Source organism: Sminthopsis crassicaudata, chromosome 1 (assembly GCF_048593235.1).
Source record: "Sminthopsis crassicaudata isolate SCR6 chromosome 1, ASM4859323v1, whole genome shotgun sequence".
Lineage (NCBI taxonomy): Eukaryota > Metazoa > Chordata > Mammalia > Dasyuromorphia > Dasyuridae > Sminthopsis > Sminthopsis crassicaudata.
Window position 1 is genome coordinate 392469581 of NC_133617.1, and position 14791 is coordinate 392484371.

A 14791-nucleotide genomic window follows, 5' to 3' on the forward strand; every position below is an offset into this window, starting at 1 on the left:
ATATTACAGCATCCCTCAGAAATGTGTCCAATGCTGTCTGTTTTCATTGAGTCAGGGATCGGAGCTATGCCGCCCCACACTTTGGGAGTTTTAATTCTGTTTGCTCTTGGCTAAACTCCATTCCTAATCCTATTTTCACCAGTTTCTATCCAATTTAATACAGCTTCTGTAAGTCAAAATTAATTACCCCATGTGCTTCCCAGGGCAGGCTATGGTCTCTCTACTTCACAGCTAACAGCAGCTTGTGCCTGAGCTCAAATAGCAAGAGCTTTAAGAAAGACAAGAGAGAGAAAAATCATAACTTTTGCATCTTTTTCAGTTATGACACATCTGTCTCAGAGATTCTTTCTCCCACTACGCTGATGGATAAAGGACCCCGATCTTGTGTACTTTAAGGCCCACCTCAAATTTCATAATATCTAGATCTGGAAAAGGCTTTAAAGATTACCCAGCCAAGTTTCTCTCATTTTACAGTTAAGAAAACTGACATAGATAGTGAATAACAGAGTGTTTGGACAAATGAAGGAATGATAAAGAGGACTGAATCTATTTGGAGGATGATGAATAATCTATCTGATACAGCTAATCCATAGAATCTATGAGAGGAAATAGTAAAAGGGATTCCTAGAAAGATAGACTGGGACAAGATTATTTAAAGCCCTGAATGCCAGGTTAAAGAATTTGAATTCAGTAGGCAATGAAGAGCTGGTGGAGTTTCTTAGCCATAGAGTGTAAGATTATATCTGTATAGAAAGTTCCGGGAAAATGTGTCATTAGCCCTATGTGATATGTTTTTGTTTTTTTTTCCTTCCTACTACTTAGATAATCTAACTATTCAGCCAGCCATGGCTTCAGTCAGAAAACAAAGGCAGTTATTCTTTAAAATTTATATTATATTATGTTGTTTTTTTATGTGACATTATGTTACTTATTACATTACAATGTATATACACACTGTGTATATTATGTGTATATATGGTATGTAAATATATAGATATTAGAGATATACTGATTTTCTACGTTACATTACATTGCATTATATTGTATCATGGTGCCTCATGTCACATCATATCAAATAATATATTATATTACATTATGGTATGTTATGATAGTATTCTATATTATCTATGTTGTATAATTATATATTCTATATAATATATATTACACACATAAAACAAAATACACATACAAATACCCATGTGTATATACATGTATGTTTCTATACAGACACTGTACATATTATGTATACATTGTATTACAGATATACTGATTTTCTAGACTTTTTTTTCTAGGGTTTTCCTCTAAGTCAAGCAAAAGCAAAACATAGGTCCAGGCCTGAATTCAAAAGCTTCTACTAAATTCCTATTATGTTTCAGAGACCTGTATTGCAAGCTATGGTACATATAAAAATTAATGTGAGGCTATTCTTGCCTTCAGTCCAATAGAGGAAAAAGATACAGTAGAAATATAGTAAAAGTAGATAAATAAAGTACAAAGAAATAAAACTTCAGCCATAGGGATCTGGGAGGCTTCCAGGATGAGGTGGCATTTAAACTGAGTCTTGAAGGATGGGTTAGAATTTTACCAGGCAGAGACTGGGATACTATCTATCACATACTCTTCAGGGATACCTGGCCTTGAATCACTCACACACAATCCAAAAATGAACTCCTTTCCCCCCAAAAAAAGTCAAAAATCAGACATAAACAGACTAAAGATGTCTAATTTTCCAGCATAGTCTCTATCATTAACTCTTTCTGAGCACTAGACACTTGAACATACGACTTAAGTACAACAAACATCCATGTCTTTTCTTGATAAACATGTGTGAAAGTTAAGGAGATTGGAATTGAAGTCAGGAGATCTGTGTTCAGATCTTCCATCCTGTGTGACTTTGGGCTAGTCACTTGATCCCCCTGCAGTCCTCAGATTACTTATTTTATAGACGATGATATTCCAATGACAGAGCCCCTAAATCATCCCTTTCAACTCCAAATCCGGGTTCTTATGATTATTGCTCTCTAAATGGATAAGCTAAGCGGACACATGCAGGGCTATGTAGCTATTAGGAAATATTAAGACAAATACACACAAAAGATAACATTTGGGACCTATACCAAAGTCTAGACATACAATAGACAATTTATGCTTAATAATGGAAAATTATTACCTGGAAGCCCCACTTCTGTTGTTTTGCATGCCCCATCTCCTCTCTACGTTTCAGTTTTATTCCCATAAAATGAGGAAATTCTTTCCTTCATGAATGTCTTCATCTGTTCCTTTGGCCTTCACTATATTGATTTCCCTCTATTGAAAACTCTCTAGCTTATCAATGTTTTTGCCCAAAACTGAACATGATGCTCTGCGTATGGACTGCTACTTTCTGAAACCTGCACACTCTGCCTCTTAATGCTGCCAAAGATTGATTTAATTTTCTTGGTTGCCATATTGACTCATATTGAGCTTGCAGGTACACTAAAATTCCCAGATCTTTTTCAGATGATATTCCACATACCTATGGTTCCCACATCTTGAATAGAAGTTAATTTTTGACCCCAAATGTAAGACTTTGTGTTTTTCCTTACAAATTTTCATCTTAGCAAGTCAGTTGACTATTCTGACCTGTCAAGATCTTTTTGAATACTGACTCTAATATTAGCTGTTCTTCGCGTCTGCCTCCTGGCTGCCTTTAAATCTCAGTTTAAAAACTCACCTTCTGGATAAGGCTTCTGTAAGAAGCCCTTTTCCAGTCCTCCTTAATGTTAGTACCCTCTTTCTGAAATTATCTCTAATTTACCCTCACTACATCTTATTTCCACATAATTGTTTGTGTAGGTTTCCTCCATTCAACTGTAAATTCCTTGAAAGCAAGGAACATTTTTACCTTTTAGTGTGTGCCCTATGCTTAGCACAGTACCTGGTACATAGTAATTGCTTAATAAATACTTCTTGACTTGATTCCCAGTTTTGTGTCATATGTAAATCTTATGAATTTGTATCTTGAGCTAATTCTCTAATTTAAAAAATGTCTAACAGCTTGAAGCATTCAAAAGATAGGATAATGTTCAGATGTTGCCTTTTGACATCAGAACCAGAAATTAATTTCAGTAACATGAACGTAGGCAAAGAGAAACAAACAGAACCAGAAGAGCAATATACACAATGACTGTAACAATATAAACACCAACAACAAAGAAATTAATTTTGAATTTTATTAAGTTATAATGACCTAAAAAGGGGATATGAAAAAAGTTCCAACAGTGCATCAGTTTACCTATTTCCTCAATGCCCTCCAACATTTGTCTTTTTCTTTTTTTGTCAACTAAGCCAATCTATTAGTTGTGAGGAAGCTCTCAGAGTTGTTTTAATTTCCATTTTTCCCATTATTAGTGATTTAAAGTTGTTTTGATTTGCATTTTTTTAATATTAGTTGAAAGCTTTGATTTGTTCCTCTGAAAATTGATTATTCATGTCTTTAGACCACTTATTAATTAGTAAATGGTCCTTATTCTTATAAATCTGACCCAATTCTCTTACATATTTTAGAAATAATTCCCTTATCAGAGAAACTCACTGTAAAGATTATTTTTCAGGTTATCAATTTCCTTTTAAATTTAATTGTATTGGTTTTTGCTTGTATAAAAATGTTTTAAATTTTATGTAATCAAAATTATATATTTTATCTTCTATGACTATCTCTAGCTTATGTGTGGTCAGGAATTCTTTCTTTATCCATAGGTATGACAAGTAATTTCTCTCATGTTCTACTAATTTGTTTATGATATCACTTTTTATATCTAAATTATATACTCATTTTGAACTTATTTTGATATACAATATACAAACTGCCTAGTTTCTTCCAAAAGACTCCAGTTTTTTCAACAATTTTTTTTCTCAAATAATAAGTTATTACTCCAATATTTGGGAACTTTGTGTTTATGAAACACTAGATAACTGTTCATTTGCATCTGTATGTTGTCTTTTATCTGTTTAACTGATCAACTTTTCTATTTCTTACTCAGTGTCAGACTGTTTTGCTAATTACAGCCTTGTAATATAGGTTGAGATCTGCTGGGGCCCTCTTTCATCTCTCTATTTTATTGATTTACTTGATATTGTTGACTTTTTGTTCTTCCAGAAAAGAAATTTTAAGAATCAATAGACTCTCTGAAACCTAGATTTAAGAAAAAGATCCTAGACATTATGTTAAAAAAAATTCTAAAACTAGCCAGATCTACTAGAACCAGAGGGGAAAAAATATAGATAAAAGAATCATTTTGTAATATAACAGGAATTCTGATAGAAAAAGTCCCAAAAACATCATAGTCAAAATCCAGAGCTGTCTCACTAAAGCAAAAACACTGTAAGCAACCAGAAAGAAACAGATCAAGTACCAAGGAATTGGAATCAAGATAACACAAGATCTGGAAACTTTTACTAAAAAAAAAAACAGGGTATCCCAGAATACAATGTTACAAAAGGTAAAAGATACAGACTACCACCTAAATAACTTACCTACAATGTTGAATATAACCCCGCAAGGATTAAAATGATCCTTTAATGGAATAGACCTTCAAACATTCTGATGAAAAGACCACAGCTGGGTAGGAACTTCAAAATACAAAAACAGGAGTCCACAGAAATCTAGAAAGGTAAATTTATTCAAGCAATTGGAAGGAGCTATATAATAATGCAGTGATAACATTTTAACAAAGAGAGAAGAAACATGTCCCCTCAGAACCATATGTCTTCAAAAGGGCATTGAGGGAATTGAATAAGAAAAACAGATGTCCTAGAGAGTAGATTGGTTTATTTCTGTGCATTGAAGAAGAGAAATAGGAAAAAATAAAAGATAAAAGGAGGAATGCTGTATAAAGGAGGGAAAAGGGAATGGAACATGCTATTTCTCATAATTAAAATGTGAGAAAAAATACAAATGTGTTTTTTGTTGTTTAATCCTTCCAGTTATGCTCCACTCTTCATGACCCTATTTGGGGTTTTCTTGGCAAAGATACAGGAGTGGTTTGCCATTTCTTCCCAGCTCATTTTATAAATGAGAAAACTGAGGTAAACAGAATTAAGTATTTGACACCAGGTTTGAACTCACAAAATAAATCTTCCTGACTCCATGCACAACACTATCCACTGTGCCACTTATCTGCTCATAAACATGATATTCAAGCAATATACAAACAAAAGTAGAGGGATTAGGCATCAGATGCTCTTTATTTATTATGAAACAGAAAAAGCAAAGTTGAATACATGCACACACACACACACACCCATATATATATATAATATATATATATATATATATGGGTGTGTGGGGGTGTGGGTGTGGGTGTGTACAACAAATAGGGATAGGTATGTGTTGGCATTAGAGGGAAAATAATATCTAGAAGGAAAGGGTGCCAAGGAAACCCTGATTAACAGAAAGGAAAAAAACAATTACTTAGGATCTAAAGGGGTATTTTAGATTGACTCTCAAATAACTAAATAAATGGTAACATATGAAGTAAGGAATATTAATATACTGTAAGAAATTACAAAAGAGATGATTTTTGAAAATCCTGGTAGCAAAAATTGACACAATGAAGTAAGTAGAACCAGAAAAAACAATTTATAAAATGACAACAACATAGTAAAGATAAGCAACTTTGAAAGACTGGAGAACTTCTAATCAAAGCAATAGCCAACTATATAATAAAGCATGATACCTACCTTGAGACAGAGAAATGGCAAATATAAGGTAAAGAAAAGATACATATAGTTTTAACCTGGCTTCAGTGTGGATTGATTTCATTTAACTATACTCATTTTTTTGCAATGATTTTCCTTTCCCCCGGAATATATATATATATATATATATTTGGTGGGGAGAAGCAACATGAGTGAGGGGGAAGGGAGGGGAAAAATAATACTGATGCCCTCAAAAAAGAAGATTTGCAATATTTCTTAAACTGCACAGAAGAGGATAAAAGAAAGCACAGAATGAAGCAGATGAATCTTGAATATGTAGAATTTATTATATGCTTTTTTAAAAAAAAGAAGTAGAATGAGAGGGAAATTCATTATTTTATAAGAAATAGTCTTCCTATATTTTGTGATTTTTTAAATGTGTTTTTCAGTTGAGAATTTTTTTTTTTAAATTTAAGAAATCTAGACTTGTCACTTTTACTCCCTGTATGATTCCTGGAGTGTCACTATACATTTCTTGTCCTCAGTCTCATCTGTAAAATGAAGAGCTTATCCTAGATAACCTCTAAGATCTCTTCTATCTCTAGATCTTCTTATCCTATTTAATGCTGGACCTGATTTGTTATTATTCATCTGCAGTAGCTGTCCAAGATAGGCATATATTTCTTGATCTTTTTACTATTAATTTTTGCCTAGATGTGATTTCAATGGTTTAAAGAACTTTGGGTGCAAAATTTCTATCTATGCATATCAGTTATAGGTCTGTCATTTATAGTCTTAGAAAGCTACCTGGGGTGACTTGCACAAAATCACACAATCAATATGTATAAGAAATCTCAAATATTTCCAACAATAAAATTATTCCGGTATCCATTATGGTATGCTACCTTTAAGTCTTAAATCTATGTAGCATTTAATTCTCAAAATGCTTTTTGATCTCATTAGACACCTTAAAAGGGTACCAAAGGATCTATTCAGTTCTCTGGTTTTTTTGACCTCTTGATCCATCATCATTTTGTCCTTAATTGACATATTTTGTGAAGTGTTAAATTAAAACAAACTAAATGTGTAAAATGGTAGCTGAAGTTCAATTAAAATTCAAGAAAGACTGTACAATTTGTTTAGATGTCTTTTATGTTTTCTTTCTTTTGACTTTGTTTTATAGTTTCTTGATGTCTTATGGAGAACATAATTTCTACTTGACCAATTCTAATTTTTGAAGAAATATTTTCTTCAGTGAACTTTTGTACCCATTTTCCCCCCACTTAGCTAATTCTGTTTCTGAAGAGTTATTTTCTTCAGCATTTTTGTGTCCCTTTTCTCTTTTTATTATTATTATTATTTTTTACATTTCTCTCATTTCTTTTCCTTAGTTTTTTCCTTCACCATTCTTATTTGCTTTTAAAAATCATTATTTGCTCTTTTTTTCTCTTTCTTTAGCTCTTCTAGTAATTCTTATTGGGCTTATGTCTAATCTGCATTTAAAAATTTGAAGTTTATTGTTCAAACATTTGAAGATGTTTTCATGCTTTTTTATGCTAAGTTTACATCTTGATCATCCCTGTCATCATAGTAGCTTTTTTTGAATAGGTTCTTTTTTGTAGTTGTTTTTCTAGCCTATGTCTTGACTTTGGACTCAATGTTAGAACTGGGTAGGGGTGGGGGGGAACTTTAGACTTTTTTGTACTACTGTTTTTTGATGCTTTTAGTGGTGTGATCCAGAGAGAGGTATGTTCACTGCTCTCCTAGTCTGAACTCTGGTTCTTACTCAGGGAGGGCCCCTACTCTCTCAAGAACACAACTTTTATTTTCACTAGAACTATGACCCACAACTGGGTGATAGGTAATGGAGTTTCAAATAGTGCCTGGTCCTATACCCAGTGCTAGCACGATGGTTCCTTGTGACTATTTCTTGACCATGTATTCAAACCTCTTTCAGTTTCTGGATAGCGAGTGCTCCAGATCCAATGCCACTGGCTCCATGGTCTACAGATCACCACCATGCTTTACACCCTACCCCACTCCAGTGCACAGACCTATCCTTCTGTTTTCTTACATTGTCCTGAGCAGTTTTGTGGGGGGAATGTCTCACCTCAACCTTTTGTTAGTTGAGCCATTTTAGAATTCAATTTGATGCATTCTTTTTAAGTTGTTTAGAGGGGAATGTTAGGAGAGCACAATTAAAATGTTACCCTTGGCTCTGCCTTCCTCATCAGGTATCTTCAATGAACTTTGATTCAGCTGATTTTTTTTTTAAATGTATTAATCATTATTGCGTACAGAATAAAACCTCTCATCTTGGACAAAATTCAAAGACCAATAACACATGGACCATAACCTTCTGAAATTTCAATCTAATAGGAGGCCTATGTTACATATGAATAGCTACCATACCAAAAATATAATAAGTAAATGATAAATACAAAGTGCTATGTGTGGTCCTGGGGGAAAATTAAGATTTCACCTTGGGATGGGGAGGAGAGAGGGATTTAGGAAGTATTCATGAAATAGGAAGCATTTGTGCTGAACCTTGAAGAATGGGTAGCATTTCAATTGGTAGAGATTTGGGATTGGGGTAAAAAGGGGAAAGCGTCTTCCAAGCAAAGGAAATGATGTGAGTGTGGAAAACTAGGAAAGCATGGGTGCATGCAGAGTAGCACCTTTTGCCATTTGTTGGCAAAAGTAAGTCATCACTATACAATGGCGAATATCCAAATTCACTCACTCCTAAGAGGACAGTTCCATGGGGGTGAGGGGAGGGAGGAAGAACTAGACAGTTTCCAAGAGGCTACATTCATAAAGTGAAAGAACTGACAAATATTGTCTGTGTACATGACACAGCTGACGCAAGCAATGTGTTGTGATGGAACTAGCTCTGAATTTGAAGAGCCAAATGACTTGAGGTCAAATCCCAGCTCTGCTACTTATTAGCTTGGTAAACTTAGATAAGTTCCTTAACCTCTCTTAGTTTCAGTTTCCTACTCTGTGAAATGAAGAAGTCGGACTAGATGATCCTTAAAGTCTTTAGTTCCATTTTTAAATCTACACTTCTTTCTGGGAGATTTGAAAATGGCAATTCTTAGGAGGTGTGAAAGAGATACTTTTTTTCTTTCCTATTAGTATCTCTTACATAGTCTGGCTGCCTATTTTATTTGATTTTACATGCTTCATAAATACTCAACCTAGACAAAGGAATTATAGGCACTATAATTCTAGAAAACATTCTAACGCTATGCCTTCCAGGGAAAACATGATGGGGGGAGGGGTGCTCTGTGGGAATGGGAACTCCTTTGACTTATTTCTTGGTACAAAATAGACCCAGGAACTTGCAAAGGTCCAGAACTCTGTGCTTTTGTGTTCACCCTTTCTTTTTAATGATCTCCCTTAAGATGGTCAGTAAAAATAAGCCAACAGCCTTTGGATGTTTTATTGTATAAACCTGTAAGGAAGTTCAATGTCAAATAAATCTCTTAGGCTCTAGGACCATAAATTAGAACAATTTACCACAGTAGTTTGAATCAATAAGTGTTTTCTGTGTGAGTTGGAAGAGTTTGAAAATGATAAAGAACTTGATCAATTTCTCCTACCTATTCAGGTTTCTACCTTTGTCTACAAAGGTTCTTTCATATGAGAAGTAACTCAGAATCTGAAAAGGCAAAAAAAACCAAACATGAAGCTTTTGTGTCCAAAGATAATTTATTAGAGAATATTTTTTTGGAGCCAGCTAAATGGGAGCAAGGTGCTTCATTCCTCCAAATCTACATTCAAATTGGATGGTAACATGGCAACTCTTAAAAATGGCTTCCTAAGCCATCTCTTTTTGTATAGGAAAAGTTCTCTCTATATATATATAAGGATGTTTTCTCCTTTTGGAGAATCCTAATATGATGATTGGTGGGGAGCAAGGTATCATCTGTTATATGATCCCTTCCAGATCCATCCTTTGGGATCTTTGAGTGGAGGAAAGGTTAAAGGGGATAATAATACGGTATTGGAATGCTTCCCAAATAACTCAGCTAAAAAAGGAAGATTTTTACCAACAATTCCAGGTGCTTTAGGACCATTTAGTTCCAGGTGGACACTTATCTATGAAAGTATAACTGCAGAAACTAAAGGAGACCAGCTAGTTTTAAAGGTGAAAGCAAAAGGAAACAAAAAGCAATTAGAACTGTATAGATCTACATGATAGAAGCCAATTAATACAATATGAAACCTCTGAGATAGGTGTGCCTTTAAATTGCAAGGTAAGAGTCAATAATATGGCTTTGGGCTGCTCTCCAAATGAAAATCAAGGGAGTTTTGAAATAAGTTATTATCCCATTTTTCCAAGATCGCTAATTTGATCATAAGGTAAGATCAGGCTAGAGACTTGCTCCTTATTCTCTGGAAGATTAAGTCTTTTGATTTTTATCTATGAGATTACAAATAACATACTAGACTCCCGAAATCTTTTCTAATTTAACATAAAAATGAATTTGAACTAGAGAAAAAAGATAAGCTAAGGGGTTGTGGTCCTTTTATTAGACATATGTCAGCACCTGGTGTCAATTTAATCAGGAAAAAAATTTGCTGACTTCCTATGTCACATTTGACTCTCACAGCAACCCTTTTCCTCACAGGGTTTAGTGTTTTCCTAAAGGTTCTTCCCATTTTACAGATGATAGAAGTTAAGTGAGATCATGTGGCTTGCCCAGGGTCACACTTTATGTTCCAGATGTGGGTTTTAAAGCCAAATGTTTCTTGATGCAAAATTCCAAAAACTCTATCCATTGTACCACGGAGCTTTCCAATAATCTCAAAACCCACTAAGACTTCTTTCCTTGCTATGGACAAGTGCAGTTTGATCCCTTGATCTTTTCAATAAAGAAGGCTTTTTAGACTCAAAGTTCTCCATCATACCAACCCATTCGCAGCAACATAGAAATCGAGACCCCAAAATTTTCTTGCTGGTTTTTCAGGATCAGGACTCTCAGAACTCTAGGAGCTTCTTCCCGCAGAGGGAGCCCAGAAATTTCCTCTAGTGTTGGCGCCAGAATGTCAGAACGGCATTGACCTCTGCAACCACACAAAATTTAGTGGTTGCTACATTTCCACAGTAATGAGCCTTTGGAAACCACCAAATGCCAACTGTTTTCTTCTTGTTTAACTCTTCTTGTGAAATCCATCCAAGAGCCACCATACTGTCTATCCTGACTGGGGGGTCTAGAGATATTTCTTTAATTAGGAGGGGATTGAATTGGAAGGTTAAGGCAAAGTAAGGTGAGAAATAGGGAACAGACAATCCTACAAAACTCATTCCTACCTATAATAAATCAGGTGCCCATAACATCAGCATGAAGTTATAAACACTAAGCAATTTTAATTTGATTTGCAGCAAGTTTGGAGCCTTTCCCAAAAAGTTGCATTTTGCTGAAGTGGTTCCTTCCCAGTCTACCACATCATTTCTGGGGGCAGACCTATCGTGGATAAGGGTAGGAATTATGGAACTCTCCTGCTAGAAAAGAGATAAATAAAGATCCTAGGGGAAGAGATAACACTAGACTTCAAACTCTAAAATTTATCAATTATTTTATTCATTTGTTCATTCATTCACTTTTTTCATTCTCCCTCCCAAAATACAAACTCCTCCCACTAATGTAAATGGACAACTTAACTTTACCCTAAAGATTAAGAAAGTTGCCTGGGTCACCAAGAATTTAAATTTCTTGCCTAGGATCATACAGCCCTAAAATGGCAGAGAAATAACTTCAATCCACTGCTTGCCAAATCTAATACTCTCTGGACACTATACCATATTGACTGTTATGACTGTAAACACCTACTGGGCTGACTGCATTCTGAACTCACCTACCTCTACTAGAACTCACAGCATCCTAAGATCACAGCAATATAGATTTACAGCTGAAAGAGACCTTAGAGACCATAAAACCCAATCCTCTAATCTTTTATAGATAAGAAAACTTCACTAGAAAACCAGGAAGCTCTGTCTGCACATGAATACTTCACAATATCTGTGATTATATCTGTGTGGGCTCTTCCTCAACTGACAGTATGCATTGTATTAGTGAACAATTTCCAGAGTTGCTGTAACCAAAAATATACTGAATCATATGTTGTCCAATCTACTGATGAGAAGACTTTCTACACTAAGCCAGACTGATTCCCAGACAACAGACACATATCTAATCTGTCATGGGACTTATACTTAAAGCCTTTCTCCATTGATATGATCCACCAAAACTCATGCTCAGATTGTATGGCCATTGAGAACCCAGGGTTAACCACACCTCAGTGAAGCATTTGAGGATTTAAGCAAAAAATTAAAACTATAATTTGCCCTAAATGTAGACATGAACATATACTTATTAGTTATTGTTCCTGTTTTATTATAAATAATAACCAAATGCAGCTGGTGGACCTAAGGGATAAAGAGCTGACTTGACCCTGGTTCAAAACCTTTCTCTGACACATACTGTCTGCTGTAAGCAGCTCTTTAAGACTCTAATTTGCTGACCTGCGTCAGTAAAGGAACTCCTCACCAGGATTTCCCAACAGTGATTTTTAAGCAAAAATAAAAAACAACCAGTTACATTATTATAAGTGCTTTAAGGTTTGCTAAGTGCTTTCCTCCTACAGTCCCATGAATTAGGTAATGCAAATATATTTATCTATATTTTACAAGTAAGGAAACTGAGAGTCAGGACGTGACCTGACTTCCCAAAGTCACACAACTTGGATCTTTTGGAGATTGAATTCCATTGTGCCTCCCACACCACATCTTAAAGACTGCTGAGATCTCAAAAAGCTAAGTATGAAGTATTATAAGTGTACTATGCTATAAGTATAAGGAACTATACAGGGATTGCAGTGAAGTCCTGAGGCTCATTGTCATTTTTTAGCAAAAGATAATAATATCCCTGGTTGAGTTCTGTCTCTGTGGAGAAAAAGTTATCTGCCTTTCTTATTCCTAGTCTTCTAGGATTTTAAAACCATGAACTCAACGGTCCTTTACTTTGAAGGGGGTTTAAGCTGATTTCTATGGGACTTAGTGGGGCAAAAAGGTCATTAAAACACACAAAGACACATATACACATAACTTCCCCGGTGTCCTAATTAACAACTCTGTTCCTTACAATCTTATTGCCTTGAACTTGTACTCCTTTCGAGACACCATGTGACTGGACTTCACACTAAAGCCTTTTTACTTTTCACAAAACTCCTTGCTTGTTTTGTAGCCTTGATGATGCTTACTCGGATGAATATAAGGGATTATTAGAGAGCCAATGTGTTGAAGTAGCATTGGAATCAGAGGAACACCAGATTACAGCTCCATAGACTGAGAGGAGGAGGAGTCTTAGGGACCATCAAGTCCAAAGATTCTCTTACAGAGAATCAGAGGGATAGCCCAGGAGACCTGAAAGACTAAGTCACAATTCAATTTTCATTTCTCTAACTTCATATCCATTACTCTTCATATGACATCCAGTTACCTCCAAAGGATCTGTGTCAGTTTTGGTTCAGACACTGGCTAGCTCTGCAACCATAGAAGGAGAAATGACTTGGGCATTCTGGGTCTTATAAATGTTTGAATGTATACAAATACCTTTGTATGCATATGACTGTGCACTTCAGCATTCTAGTACAATTTACTAAACCAGTTGTCTCTTTTTATCAGAGGAAAAGGGTTTTAGACAGTGAGCCATGGAAAAGCTGGCAGAAGTAAAGATCACATTTCCCCAAGGCAGCAGGAACTGGCTCTGGGGGACTTGGCATACATTACTCCTGACCCACAGGAGCCCCCCTCTCCTGAGCTGGCTCTGGCGCAGCAAGGTCCTCAAAGCTTGTATCACATGTTGCTGCCTCAGCCTCCCTCTCCCCCCAGCTACAGAGTTCAGGAATGTTTTCGAAATCCAGCAGTGGCTTCTCAGCAGCTGCCAGCCGCCCACGAGGGACTGACCTTGGACCCCCCCAGCCTCCATTCCCCACCTCGGCATCTGTTGCCCTGGTTTGCAAAGAACAGAGACCATCTTTTCAAGGGGAAGATCCCATTCCTTCCTCCTCCTCCTCCTCCTCCTCCTCCTCCTCCTCCTCCTCCTCCTCCTCCTCCTCCTCCTCCTCTTCCTCCTCCTCCTCCTCCTCTTCCTCTTCCTCCTTTTTCTCCTCCTTCTCTTCCTCCTCTTCCTCCTCCTCCTCCTCCTTCTCCTCTCCCCACCCTCCCAAGGTAGGTTTGTAGTTGGCGTCCAACTGGATGCCAGCAAACTGTCTCCTTTCTTCTCTCTACCACGTTTCTGGATTTTCTTCCGAATATTATAAATGCAAAACCCCAATTCCAACCTGAGTGCACACACTATAGACAGTCCAAAGGAAGAGAAATAAGAAAAAATCCAAGATGAGGGACCCTGCCAAGAAAATGCAGTTATTGAAACCTCATCATTATTTTTGCTCAAAACCAACTTTCCTCATGTGTGAAATGAGGGGGCAGGACTCAATGGTCTCTAAGGTCCCTTCCAGCTCCAACATCCTATGATCCCTATGAATTTAAAATTATCTGTGAAAAAGAATGGGGAAGAAAAGAATATAACTAAATTCCACAGAAATGTACATTTAAAAAAAACACACACACATTTTCAGACTTGATTTTAGCTTCCTCTACTATTCAGCTACCTATAAGGATCTGTGTTTAGGAAAGGACCTGAGAGGATATTTAGTCCAATTCCCTATTTTTGAGAGGAAGAACAGAATATCTTAGACAGGGGATAAGTGACAGAGGAACAGCACGGTACAATGGAATGCACCCAGGACCTGGAATAAGAGGACTTGGGTTCAAATTCCAGCTACTCAACTTAACACCTAACTGCGTGATCTCATTTAACTTTCTTGGATCTCAATTTCCCCATCTGTAGAAGGAAAAGATTAGGCTAGCTTACATGTGGGGTCTCTATCAACACTAAAGCTCTTTTTGCCTTTTAAATAAATAGGATTTCCCTCTACTATCTTCTCTTATTTCAAATTCAAGCTCAAAAGTCACTTATTTCCAGAACTAATCCATCTCCCCATAATTTTTCCCCTCCAAAGCTTTCCTCTTTAGAAAGCA